The sequence below is a fragment of the Oncorhynchus clarkii genome, chromosome 29 (genome assembly GCF_045791955.1).
Source record: "Oncorhynchus clarkii lewisi isolate Uvic-CL-2024 chromosome 29, UVic_Ocla_1.0, whole genome shotgun sequence".
Classification (NCBI taxonomy): domain Eukaryota; kingdom Metazoa; phylum Chordata; class Actinopteri; order Salmoniformes; family Salmonidae; genus Oncorhynchus; species Oncorhynchus clarkii.
In genome coordinates, this window is record NC_092175.1 from 46,316,117 (window position 1) to 46,331,116 (window position 15,000).

Genomic DNA, 15,000 nt, shown 5'->3' on the forward strand with positions numbered 1-15,000 from the left:
TGATGGTGTGGGGGTGAATTTCTGGTGACACTGTCTATGATTTATTTAGAATTGAAGGCACACTTAACCAGCATGGCTACCACAGCATTCTGCAGCGATACGCCGTCCCATCTGGTTTGGGCTTAGTGGGACTATCATTTGTTTTTCAACAGGACAATGACCCAACACACCTCCAGGCTGTGTAAGTGCTATTTTACCAAGAAGGAGAGTGATCAGATGCATCAGATGACCTGGCCTCCACAATCCCCTGACCTCAACCCAATTGAGATGGTTTGGGATGAGTTGGACCGCCGAGTGAAGGAAACGCAGCCAGTTTTGATGTCTTCACTATTATTCTACAATGTAAAAAATGGTTAAAATAAAGAAAAACCCTGGAATGAGTAGGTGTTCTAGAACCCTGGAATGAGTAGGTGTCTCCAAACTGTTGACAGGTAATTAATGATTTTAATTTGAACAAGATACTAATCCGCTGGCCGACCAAGACGTCGAGAGAGAAGGAGCTGGCCCTAAACCTAAGGAGAGGTGGCGGTTTCCTGAGTACCTGCAGTCAACACCTGGTCACACATGCTTACTACTCACATCAAGTCAGGTTACAGACTATGTAGCTAGGACCCCTAGACAGTCGGGTTACAGACCATGTAGCTAGGACCCTTAGACATAATGAGTCAGGTTACAGACCATGTAACTAGGACCTCTAGACATAACGAGTCAGGTTACAGACCATGTAGCTAGGACCCCTAGACATAATGAGTCAGGTTACAGACCATGTAGCTAGGACCCCTAGACAGTTGGGTTACAGACCATGTAGCTAGGACCCCTAGACATAATGAGTCAGGTTACAGACCATGTAGCTAGGACCCTTAGACATAATGAGTCAGGTTACAGACCATGTAGCTAGGACCCCTAGACATAATGAGTCAGGTTACAGACCATGTAGCTAGGACCCCTAGACATAATGAGTCAGGTTACAGACCATGTAGCTAGGACCGTAGACAGTCAGGTTACAGACCATGTAACTAGGACCATAGACAGTCAGGTTACAGACCATGTAGCTAGGTCCCTAGACAGTCAGGTTACAGACCATGTAACTAGGACCCTAGACAGTCAGGTTACAGACCATGTAGCTAGGACCCTAGACAGTCAGGTTACAGACCATGTAACTAGGACCTCTAGACATAACGAGTCTATGTAGCTAGGACCCCTAGACATAATGAGTCAGGTTACAGACCATGTAGCTAAGACCCCTAGACATAATGAGTCAGGTTACAGACCATGTAGCTAGGACCGTAGACAGTCAGGTTACAGACCATGTAACTAGGACCATAGACAGTCAGGTTACAGACCAAGTAGCTAGGACCCTAGACAGTCAGGTTACAGACCATATAACTAGGACCCTAGACAGTCAGGTTACAGACCATGTAGCTAGGACCCTAGACAGTCAGGTTACAGACCATGTAGCTAGGACCGTAGACAGTCAGGTTACAGACCATGTAACTAGGACCTCTAGACATAACGAGTCAGGTTACAGACCATGTAGCTAGGAACCCTAGACACGAGTCAGGTTACAGACCATGTAGCTAGGACCCCTAGACAGTCAGGTTACAGACCATGTAGCTAGGACCCCTAGACATAACGAGTCAGGTTACAGACCATGTAGTTAGGACCCCTAGACATAATGAGTCAGGTTACAGACCATGTAGCTAGGACTCTTAGACATAATGAGTCAGGTTACAGACCATGTAGCTAGGACCCCTAGACATAATGAGTCAGGTTACAGACCATGTAGCTAGGACCCCTAGACAGTCAGGTTACAGACCATGTAGCTAGGACCCCTAGACATAACGAGTCAGGTTACAGACCATGTAGTTAGGACCCCTAGACATAATGAGTCAGGTTACAGACCATGTAGCTAGGACTCTTAGACATAATGAGTCAGGTTACAGACCATGTAGCTAGGACCCCTAGACATAATGAGTCAGGTTACAGACCATGTAGCTAGGACCCCTAGACATAATGAGTCAGGTTACAGACCATGTAGCTAGGACCGTAGACAGTCAGGTTACAGACCATGTAACTAGGACCATAGACAGTCAGGTTACAGACCATGTAGCTAGGACCCTAGACAGTCAGGTTACAGACCATGTAGCTAGGTCCCTAGACAGTCAGGTTACAGACCATGTAGCTAGGACCGTAGACAGTCAGGTTACAGACCATGTAACTAGGACCTCTAGACATAACGAGTCAGGTTACAGACCATGTAGCTAGGAACCCTAGACACGAGTCAGGTTACAGACCATGTAGCTAGGACCCCTAGACAGTCAGGTTACAGACCATGTAGCTAGGACCCCTAGACATAACGAGTCAGGTTACAGACCATGTAGTTAGGACCCCTAGACATAATGAGTCAGGTTACAGACCATGTAGCTAGGACCCCTAGACAGTCAGGTTACAGACCATGTAGCTAGGACCCCTAGACAGTCAGGTTACAGACCATGTAGCTAGGACCCCTAGACAGTCAGGTTACAGACCATGTAGCTAGGACCCTAGACAGTCAGGTTACAGACCATGTAGCTAGGACCCCTAGACATAATGAGTCAGGTTACAGACCATGTAACTAGGACCCCTAGACATAATGAGTCAGGTTACAGACCATGTAGCTAGGACCCCTAGACATAATGAGTCAGGTTACAGACCATGTAACTAGGACCCCTAGACATAATGAGTCAGGTTACAGACCATGTAGCTAGGACCCCTAGACATAATGAGTCAGGTTACAGACCATGTAGCTAGGACCCCTAGACATAATGAGTCAGGTTACAGACCATGTAGCTAGGACCGTAGACAGTCAGGTTACAGACCATGTAACTAGGACCATAGACAGTCAGGTTACAGACCATGTAACTAGGACCCTAGACAGTCAGGTTACAGACCATGTAGCTAGGTCCCTAGACAGTCAGGTTACAGACCATGTAGCTAGGACCGTAGACAGTCAGGTTACAGACCATGTAACTAGGACCTCTAGACATAACGAGTCAGGTTACAGACCATGTAGCTAGGAACCCTAGACACGAGTCAGGTTACAGACCATGTAGCTAGGACCCCTAGACAGTCAGGTTACAGACCATGTAGCTAGGACCCCTAGACATAACGAGTCAGGTTACAGACCATGTAGTTAGGACCCCTAGACATAATGAGTCAGGTTACAGACCATGTAGCTAGGACCCCTAGACAGTCAGGTTACAGACCATGTAGCTAGGACCCTAGAAAGTCAGGTTACAGACCATGTAGCTAGGACCCTAGACAGTCAGGTTACAGACCATGTAACTAGGACCCCTAGACATAATGAGTCAGTTTACAGACCATGTAGCTAGGACCCCTAGACATAATGAGTCAGGTTACAGAACATGTAGCTAGGACCCTAGACAGTCAGGTTACAGACCATGTAGCTAGGACCCCTAGACATAATGAGTCAGGTTACAGAACATGTAGCTAGGACCCTAGACAGTCAGGTTACAGACCATGTAACTAGGACCCCTAGACAGTCAGGTTACAGTCTATGTAGCTAGGACCTCTAGACATAATGAGTCAGGTTACAGACCATGTAGCTAGGACCCCTAGACATAATGAGTCAGGTTACAGACCATGTAGCTAGGACCCCTAGACATAATGAGTCTATGTAGCTAGGACCTCTAGACATAATGAGTCTATGTAGCTAGGACCTCTAGACATAATGAGTCTATGTAGCTAGGACCCCTAGACATAATGAGTCTATGTAGCTAGGACCTCTAGACATAATGAGTCTATGTAGCTAGGACCCCTAGACATAATGAGTCTATGTAGCTAGGACCTGTAGACATAATGAGTCTATGTAGCTAGGACCTGTAGACATAATGAGTCTATGTAGCTAGGACCCCTAGACATAATGAGTCTATGTAGCTAGGACCTGTAGACATAATGAGTCTATGTAGCTAGGACCCCTAGACATAATGAGTCTATGTAGCTAGGACCTCTAGACATAATGAGTCTATGTAGCCAGGACCCCTAGACATAATGAGTCTATGTAGCTAGGACCTCTAGACATAACGAGTCTATGTAGCCAGGACCTCTAGACATAATGAGTCTATGTAGCCAGGACCTCTAGACATAATGAGTCTATGTAGCCAGGACCTCTAGACATAATGAGTCTATGTAGCTAGGACCTCTAGACATAACGAGTCTATGTAGCCAGGACCTCTAGACATAATGAGTCTATGTAGCCAGGACCTCTAGACATAACGAGTCTATGTAGCCAGGACCTCTAGACATAATGAGTCTATGTAGCCAGGACCCCTAGACATAATGAGTCTATGTAGCTAGGACCTCTAGACATAACGAGTCTATGTAGCCAGGACCTCTAGACATAATGAGTCTATGTAGCTAGGACCTCTAGACATAATGAGTCTATGTAGCTAGGACCTCTAGACATAACGAGTCTATGTAGCCAGGACCTCTAGACATAATGAGTCTATGTAGCTAGGACCTCTAGACATAATGAGTCTATGTAGCTAGGACCTCTAGACATAACGAGTCTATGTAGCCAGGACCTCTAGACATAATGAGTCTATGTAGCTAGGACCTCTAGACATAATGAGTCTATGTAGCTAGGACCTCTAGACATAACGAGTCTATGTAGCCAGGACCTCTAGACATAATGAGTCTATGTAGCTAGGACCTCTAGACATAATGAGTCTATGTAGCTAGGACCTCTAGACATAACGAGTCTATGTAGCCAGGACCTCTAGACATAATGAGTCTATGTAGCTAGGACCTCTAGACATAATGAGTCTATGTAGCCAGGACCTCTAGACATAATGAGTCTATGTAGCTAGGACCTCTAGACATAATGAGTCTATGTAGCCAGGACCTCTAGACATAATGAGTCTATGTAGCTAGGACCTCTAGACATAATGAGTCTATGTAGCTAGGACCTCTAGACATAATGAGTCTATGTAGCTAGGACCCCTAGACATAATGAGTCAGGTTACAGTCTATGTAGCTAGGACCTCTAGACATAATGAGTCTATGTAGCCAGGACCTCTAGACATAATGAGTCTATGTAGCTAGGACCTCTAGACATAATGAGTCTATGTAGCTAGGACCTCTAGACATAATGAGTCTATGTAGCTAGGACCTCTAGACATAATGAGTCAGGTTACAGTCTATGTAGCTAGGACCTCTAGACATAATGAGTCTATGTAGCCAGGACCTCTAGACATAATGAGTCAGGTTACAGTCTATGTAGCTAGGACCTCTAGACATAATGAGTCTATGTAGCCAGGACCTCTAGACATAATGAGTCTATGTAGCTAGGACCTCTAGACATAATGAGTCTATGTAGCTAGGACCTCTAGACATAATGAGTCTATGTAGCTAGGACCTCTAGACATAATGAGTCTATGTAGCTAGGACCTCTAGACATAATGAGTCTATGTAGCCAGGACCTCTAGACATAATGAGTCTATGTAGCTAGGACCTCTAGACATAATGAGTCTATGTAGCCAGGACCTCTAGACATAATGAGTCTATGTAGCTAGGACCTGTAGACATAATGAGTCTATGTAGCTAGGACCTGTAGACATAATGAGTCTATGTAGCTAGGACCTGTAGACATAATGAGTCTATGTAGCTAGGACCTGTAGACATAATGAGTCTATGTAGCCAGGACCTCTAGACATAATGAGTCTATGTAGCTAGGACCCCTAGACATAATGAGTCTATGTAGCCAGGACCTCTAGACATAATGAGTCTATGTAGCTAGGACCCCTAGACATAATGAGTCTATGTAGCCAGGACCTGTAGACATAATGAGTCTATGTAGCCAGGACCTCTAGACATAATGAGTCTATGTAGCCAGGACCTGTAGACATAATGAGTCTATGTAGCTAGGACCCCTAGACAGTCAGGTTACAGACTATGTAGCCAGGACCTCTAGACATAATGAGTCTATGTAGCTAGGACCTCTAGACATAATGAGTCTATGTAACTAGGACCCCTAGACAGTCAGGTTACAGACTATGTAGCCAGGACCTCTAGACATAATGAGTCTATGTAGCTAGGACCTGTAGACATAATGAGTCTATGTAGCTAGGACCTCTAGACATAATGAGTCTATGTAGCCAGGACCTCTAGACATAATGAGTCTATGTAGCTAGGACCTGTAGACATAATGAGTCTATGTAGCTAGGACCTCTAGACATAATGAGTCTATGTAGCCAGGACCTCTAGACATAATGAGTCTATGTAGCTAGGACCTGTAGACATAATGAGTCTATGTAGCTAGGACCTCTAGACATAATGAGTCTATGTAGCTAGGACCTGTAGACATAACGAGTCTATGTAGCTAGGACCTGTAGACATAATGAGTCTATGTAGCTAGGACCTGTAGACATAATGAGTCTATGTAGCTAGGACCTCTAGACATAATGAGTCTATGTAGCCAGGACCTCTAGACATAATGAGTCTATGTAGCTAGGACCTGTAGACATAATGAGTCTATGTAGCTAGGACCTCTAGACATAATGAGTCTATGTAGCCAGGACCTCTAGACATAATGAGTCTATGTAGCTAGGACCTGTAGACATAATGAGTCTATGTAGCTAGGACCTCTAGACATAATGAGTCTATGTAGCTAGGACCTGTAGACATAACGAGTCTATGTAGCTAGGACCTGTAGACATAATGAGTCTATGTAGCTAGGACCTGTAGACATAATGAGTCTATGTAGCTAGGACCTCTAGACATAATGAGTCTATGTAGCCAGGACCTCTAGACATAATGAGTCTATGTAGCTAGGACCTGTAGACATAATGAGTCTATGTAGCTAGGACCTCTAGACATAATGAGTCTATGTAGCTAGGACCTCTAGACATAATGAGTCTATGTAGCTAGGACCTCTAGACATAATGAGTCTATGTAGCCAGGACCTCTAGACATAATGAGTCTATGTAGCCAGGACCTCTAGACATAATGAGTCTATGTAGCTAGGACCCTAGACAGTCAGGTTACAGACCATGTAACTAGGACCCCTAGACAGTCAGGTTACAGTCTATGTAGCTAGGACCTCTAGACATAATGAGTCTATGTAGCCAGGACCTCTAGACATAATGAGTCTATGTAGCTAGGACCCTAGACAGTCAGGTTACAGACCATGTAACTAGGACCCCTAGACAGTCAGGTTACAGTCTATGTAGCTAGGACCTCTAGACATAATGAGTCTATGTAGCCAGGACCTCTAGACATAATGAGTCTATGTAGCCAGGACCTCTAGACATAATGAGTCTATGTAGCTAGGACCCTAGACAGTCAGGTTACAGACCATGTAACTAGGACCCCTAGACAGTCAGGTTACAGTCTATGTAGCTAGGACCTCTAGACATAATGAGTCTATGTAGCCAGGACCTCTAGACATAATGAGTCTATGTAGCTAGGACCCTAGACAGTCAGGTTACAGACCATGTAACTAGGACCCCTAGACAGTCAGGTTACAGTCTATGTAGCTAGGACCTCTAGACATAATGAGTCTATGTAGCCAGGACCTCTAGACATAATGAGTCTATGTAGCCAGGACCTCTAGACATAATGAGTCTATGTAGCCAGGACCTCTAGACATAACGAGTCTATGTAGCTAGGACCTCTAGACATAACGAGTCTATGTAGCCAGGACCTCTAGACATAATGAGTCTATGTAGCCAGGACCTCTAGACATAATGAGTCTATGTAGCCAGGACCTCTAGACATAATGAGTCTATGTAGCCAGGACCTCTAGACATAATGAGTCTATGTAGCTAGGACCTCTAGACATAATGAGTCTATGTAGCTAGGACCTCTAGACATAATGAGTCTATGTAGCCAGGACCTCTAGACATAATGAGTCTATGTAGCCAGGACCCCTAGACATAATGAGTCTATGTAGCCAGGACCTCTAGACATAATGAGTCTATGTAGCCAGGACCTCTAGACATAATGAGTCTATGTAGCCAGGACCTCTAGACATAATGAGTCTATGTAGCCAGGACCTCTAGACATAATGAGTCTATGTAGCTAGGACCTCTAGACATAATGAGTCTATGTAGCTAGGACCTCTAGACATAATGAGTCTATGTAGCCAGGACCTCTAGACATAATGAGTCTATGTAGCCAGGACCCCTAGACATAATGAGTCAGGTTACAGTCTATGTAGCCAGGACCCCTAGACATAATGAGTCAGGTTACAGTCTATGTAGCCAGGACCCCTAGACAGTCAGGTTACAGACCATGTAACTAGGACCCCTAGACAGTCAGGTTACAGTCTATGTAGCTAGGACCTCTAGACATAATGAGTCTATGTAGCCAGGACCTCTAGACATAATGAGTCTATGTAGCTAGGACCCTAGACAGTCAGGTTACAGACCATGTAACTAGGACCCCTAGACAGTCAGGTTACAGTCTATGTAGCTAGGACCTCTAGACATAATGAGTCTATGTAGCCAGGACCTCTAGACATAATGAGTCTATGTAGCCAGGACCTCTAGACATAATGAGTCTATGTAGCCAGGACCTCTAGACATAACGAGTCTATGTAGCTAGGACCTCTAGACATAACGAGTCTATGTAGCCAGGACCTCTAGACATAATGAGTCTATGTAGCCAGGACCTCTAGACATAATGAGTCTATGTAGCCAGGACCTCTAGACATAATGAGTCTATGTAGCCAGGACCTCTAGACATAATGAGTCTATGTAGCTAGGACCTCTAGACATAATGAGTCTATGTAGCTAGGACCTCTAGACATAATGAGTCTATGTAGCCAGGACCTCTAGACATAATGAGTCTATGTAGCCAGGACCCCTAGACATAATGAGTCTATGTAGCCAGGACCTCTAGACATAATGAGTCTATGTAGCCAGGACCTCTAGACATAATGAGTCTATGTAGCCAGGACCTCTAGACATAATGAGTCTATGTAGCCAGGACCTCTAGACATAATGAGTCTATGTAGCTAGGACCTCTAGACATAATGAGTCTATGTAGCTAGGACCTCTAGACATAATGAGTCTATGTAGCCAGGACCTCTAGACATAATGAGTCTATGTAGCCAGGACCCCTAGACATAATGAGTCAGGTTACAGTCTATGTAGCCAGGACCCCTAGACATAATGAGTCAGGTTACAGTCTATGTAGCCAGGACCCCTAGACATAATGAGTCTATGTAGCCAGGACCCCTAGACATAATGAGTCTATGTAGCTAGGACCTCTAGACATAATGAGTCTATGTAGCTAGGACCTGTAGACATAATGAGTCTATGTAGCTAGGACCTCTAGACATAATGAGTCTATGTAGCTAGGACCTGTAGACATAATGAGTCTATGTAGCCAGGACCTCTAGACATAATGAGTCTATGTAGCCAGGACCTCTAGACATAATGAGTCTATGTAGCCAGGACCTCTAGACATAATGAGTCTATGTAGCTAGGACCTCTAGACATAATGAGTCTATGTAGCTAGGACCTCTAGACATAATGAGTCTATGTAGCCAGGACCTCTAGACATAATGAGTCTATGTAGCCAGGACCCCTAGACATAATGAGTCAGGTTACAGTCTATGTAGCCAGGACCCCTAGACATAATGAGTCAGGTTACAGTCTATGTAGCCAGGACCCCTAGACATAATGAGTCTATGTAGCCAGGACCCCTAGACATAATGAGTCTATGTAGCTAGGACCTCTAGACATAATGAGTCTATGTAGCTAGGACCTGTAGACATAATGAGTCTATGTAGCTAGGACCTCTAGACATAATGAGTCTATGTAGCTAGGACCTGTAGACATAATGAGTCTATGTAGCCAGGACCTCTAGACATAATGAGTCTATGTAGCTAGGACCTCTAGACATAATGAGTCTATGTAGCTAGGACCTCTAGACATAATGAGTCTATGTAGCTAGGACCTCTAGACATAATGAGTCTATGTAGCTAGGACCTCTAGACATAATGAGTCTATGTAGCTAGGACCTGTAGACACAATGAGTCTATGTAGCTAGGACCTCTAGACATAATGAGTCTATGTAGCTAGGACCTGTAGACATAATGAGTCTATGTAGCTAGGACCTGTAGACATAATGAGTCTATGTAGCTAGGACCTCTAGACATAATGAGTCTATGTAGCTAGGACCTGTAGACATAATGAGTCTATGTAGCTAGGACCTCTAGACATAATGAGTCTATGTAGCTAGGACCTCTAGACATAATGAGTCTATGTAGCTAGGACCTCTAGACATAATGAGTCTATGTAGCTAGGACCTGTAGACATAATGAGTCTATGTAGCTAGGACCTCTAGACATAATGAGTCTATGTAGCTAGGACCTGTAGACATAATGAGTCTATGTAGCTAGGACCTGTAGACATAATGAGTCTATGTAGCTAGGACCTCTAGACATAATGAGTCTATGTAGCTAGGACCTGTAGACATAATGAGTCTATGTAGCTAGGACCTGTAGACATAATGAGTCTATGTAGCTAGGACCTCTAGACATAACCAGAGCAGCAGAAACAGAAGGCTACCTATAAAACAACATAGACCTTGCAGTAGCTCAGTAGCTTTGATTTACACACACACACACACACACACACACACACACACACACACACACACACACACACACACACACACACACACACACACACACACACACACACACACACACACACACACACACACACACACACACACACACACACACACACACACACACACACACACACACACACACACACACACACACACACACACACACACACACACACACACACACACACACACACACACACACACACACACACACGTGCACGCACACACACACACACACACACACACACACACACACACACACACACACACACACACACACACACACTTGCACGCACACACACACACACACACACACACACACACACACACACACACACACACACGTGCACGCACACACACACACACACACACACACACGTGCACACGCATGCACACACGCATGCACCCACGCACACGCACACACACACAGACCAGTGTGATGCTCTATATAGTTGGTGTCCCCATTTGTCTCAGTATTAGGGAGAGACTCTCCCATTCACATGTAAACCAGGTCACCTAGTTCCTGTTGCTGGGGAACATCTATTCTCTCTCTGGTGGGGGTATACATGCCTCTCTCTGGGGGGGGGGGGGGGGGGGGGGTATACATGCCTCTCTCTGGTGGGGGGGGGGGGGGGGGGGGGGTATACATGCCTCCTCTCTGGTGGGGGGGGGGGGGGGGGGGGGTATACATGCCTCTCTCTGGGGGGGGGGGGGGGGGGGGGTATACATGCCTCTCTCTGGTGGGGGGGGGGGGGGGGGGGATACATGCCTCCTCTCTGGTGGGGGGGGGGGGGGGGGGGGGTATACATGCCTCTCTCTGGTGGGGGGGGTACACATGCCTCTCTCTGGTGGGGGGGGGGTACACATGCCTCTCTCTGGTGGGGGGGGGGTATACATGCCTCTCTCTGGTGGGGGTATACATGCCTCTCTCTGGTGGGGGTATACATGCCTCTCTCTGGTGGGGGTATACATGCCTCTCTCTGGTGGGGGTATACATGCCTCTCTCTGGTGGGGGGGGGGGTATACATGCCTCTCTCTGGTGGGGGGGGGGGGGTATACATGCCTCTCTCTGGTGGGGGTGTATACATGCCTCTCTCTGGGGGGGGGGGGGGGGTACATGCCTCTCTCTGGTGGGGGTATACATGCCTCTCTCTGATGGGGGGGGGGGGGGGTATACATTCCTCTCTCTGGTGGGGGGGGGGGGTATACATGCCTCTCTCTGGTGGGGGTGTACACATGCCTCTCTCTGGTGGGGGTGTATACATGCCTCTCTCTGGTGGGGGGGGGGGGGGGTGGTAGTGTGTGCACGTGCACGTGGATGAGCGTGCGTGTGGTTTCAGATTTTAGAAGTTGCTATAGCAACTTGCCTTGAATCCTATCAGCAGCGAAAGCCAGTGTTTGCAGGGTGATGTCACAGAGCTCCGCGTTCTGAACTAAACAGGATTTCACTAAACTGAGTTTCTGCCAAGGTCACATGATCACATGGTCACTCAAGGGTTAAACATAAATGAGAAACTCCTGCAAGGATCAAGATGTGTTGGGTTGTGTATGTAAACTCCGGAAAAAAATAAACGTCCTCTCACTGTCAACTGCGTTTATTTTCAGAAAACTTAACATGTGTAAATTTTTGTATGAGCATAACAAGATTCACCAACTGAGACATAAACTGAACAAGTTCCACAGACATGTGACTAACAGAAATTGAATAATGTGTCCCTGAACAAAGGGAGGTGAAAATCAAAAGTAACAGTCAGTATCTGGTGTGGCCACCAGCTGCATTAAGTACTGCAGTGCATCTCCTCCTCATGGACTGCATCAGATTTGACAGTTCTTGCTGTGAGATGTTACCCCACTCTTCTACCAAGGCACCTGCAAGTTCCCCGGACATTTCTGGGGGGAATGGCCCTAGCCCTCACCCTCCGATCCAACAGGTCCCAGACATTTCAGGGAGGAATGGCCCTAGCCCTCACCCTCCGATCCAACAGGTCCCAGACATTTCTTGAGGGAATGGCCCTAGCCCTCACCCTCCGATCCAACAGGTCCCAGACATTTCTGGGGGGAATGGCCCTAGCCCCCACCCTCCGATCCAACAGGTCCCAGACGTGCTCAATGGGATTGAGATCCGGGCTCTTTGCTGGCCATGGCAGAACACTGACATTCCTGTCTTGCAGGAAATCACACACAGAACGAGCAGTCTCACAGTACGGACATAGCAATTCATTGCCCTGGCCACATCTGCAGTCCTCATGCCTCCTTGCAGCATGCCTAAGGCACGTTCGCACAGATGAGCAGGGGCCCTGGGCATCTTTCTTTTGGTGTTTTACAGAGTCAATAAAAAGGCCTCTTTAGTGTCCTAAGTTTTCATAACTGTGACCTTAATTGCCTACTGTCTGTAAGCTGTTAGTGTCTTAACGACCGTTCATTCTCTACCAGTTGGTAGAGAATGTGGCACTTCAACAGCCAGGATTGTGGGTTAGATTACTACAAGGGGACCAGTATAAGAAATTATGCACTCACTACTGTCGCTCTGGCTAAACATGGCTATATGCACTTACAGTTGAAGTCGGAAGATTACATACACTTAAAAAAGCCAGACTACGGTTTGCAACTGCACATGGGGACAAAGATTGTACTTTTTGGAGAAATGTCCTCTGGTCTGATGAAACAAAAATAGAACTGTTTGGCCATAATGACCATCGTTATGTTTGGAGGGAAAAGGGAGCGTCTTGCAAGCCAAAGAACACCATCCCAACCGTGAAGCACGGGGGTGGCAGCATCATGTTGTGGGGGTGCTTTGCTGCAGGAGGGATTGGTGCACTTCACAAAATAGATGGTTTCATGAGGGTGGAAAATTATGTGGATATATTGAAGCAACATCTCAAGACATCAGTCAGGAAGTTAAAGCTAGGTCGAAAATGGGTCTTCCAAATGGACAATGACCCCAAGCATACTTCCAAAGTTGTGGCAAAATGGCTTAAGGACAACAAAGTCAAGGTATTGGAGTTGCCATCACAAAGCCCTGACCTCAATCCTATAGAAAATTTGTGGGAAGAATTGAAAAAGCGAGTGCGAGCACGGAGGCCTACAAACCTGACTCGGTTACAAAAGCACTGTCAGGAGGAATGGGCCAAAATTCCTTATTGTGGGAAGCTTGTGGAAGGCTACCCAAAACGTTTGATCCAAGTTAAACAATTTAAAGGCAATGCTACCAAATTCTAATTGAGTGTATGTAAACTTCTGACCCACTGGGAATGTGATGAAAGAAATCAAATCTGAAATTAATCATTCTCTCTACACATTCTCTCTACACAATGTATATAGACTCTCTTTTTTTTCTACTGTGTTATTGACTTGTTAATTGTTTACTCCATGTGTAACTCTGTGTTGTTGTCTGTTCACACTGCTATGCTTTATCTTGGCCAGGTAGCAGTTGTAAATGAGAACGTGTTCTCAACTAGCCTACCTGGCTAGTTAGCCTATAAACTAGCCTATAAAGGTGAAATAAAATTTGATTTAAAAAAAAAAAAAAATAGGATTTACTACGATTAAATGTCAGGAATTGTGAAAAACTGAGTATAAATGTATTTGGCTAAGGTGTTGGTAGACTTCCAACTTCAACTGTAGACAGATCTTTATTCTTTACACCGTTTTAACAGCTAAACAGACATAGGAGATCTAGATTTATAGTCTTTCCACAGTTTTAATATGACCAAATACACAGGACATCTAGAGATTAATAAAATAAATATAATAATATAAAATAAAAATGACAGTCTAAATACACCTTCATAGCTAGTCTTTAAACTCTCACAGTTTTAACAAGGCTAACTGCACCGACATATTCTATATATGCAAAAAGTATGTGTGTTTGTCTATGGAGATTGCATGGCTGCGGGCTCGATTTTATACACCGGTCAGCAACGGGTGTGACTGAAATAGCCGAATCCAGTCATTTGAAGGGGTGTCCACATACTTTTGTATTCACACCCTTGAGTCAATACAAGTTCAAATCACTTTTGGCAGTGATAACAGCTATGCGTCTCTAAAAGCTGGGCACGACTGGATTGGACAATATTTGTACATTTTTCATTAAAAAATTATTCAAGCTCTGTCAAGTAGTTGGCATGCAACCAGTGTATATTTGGCCATGTGTTCAAAGTTTTGTTGTCCCGCTGAAAGGTGAATTTGTCTCCCAGTGTCTGTTGGCAAGAAGACCGAACCAGGTTTTCCCCCGAGGATTTCGCCTGTTCTTTGCTCTATATATATATATCATAACTCGATAGTCACTTGCCAATGACAAGCAAACCCTCATGATACAGCCTCCACCACGCTTGAAAATATGAAGAGTGGTACTCA

At 45.3% G+C, this 15,000-nt stretch overlaps 1 protein-coding gene across 1 annotated transcript in view; it reads right to left on the reverse strand.

Moving 5' to 3' along the window:
- LOC139388014 (metabotropic glutamate receptor 5-like) overlaps positions 1–15,000 on the reverse strand; it is an 82,094-nt gene that overhangs the window by 64,375 nt on the left and 2,719 nt on the right. The gene's annotated exons all lie outside the window — the stretch shown is intronic.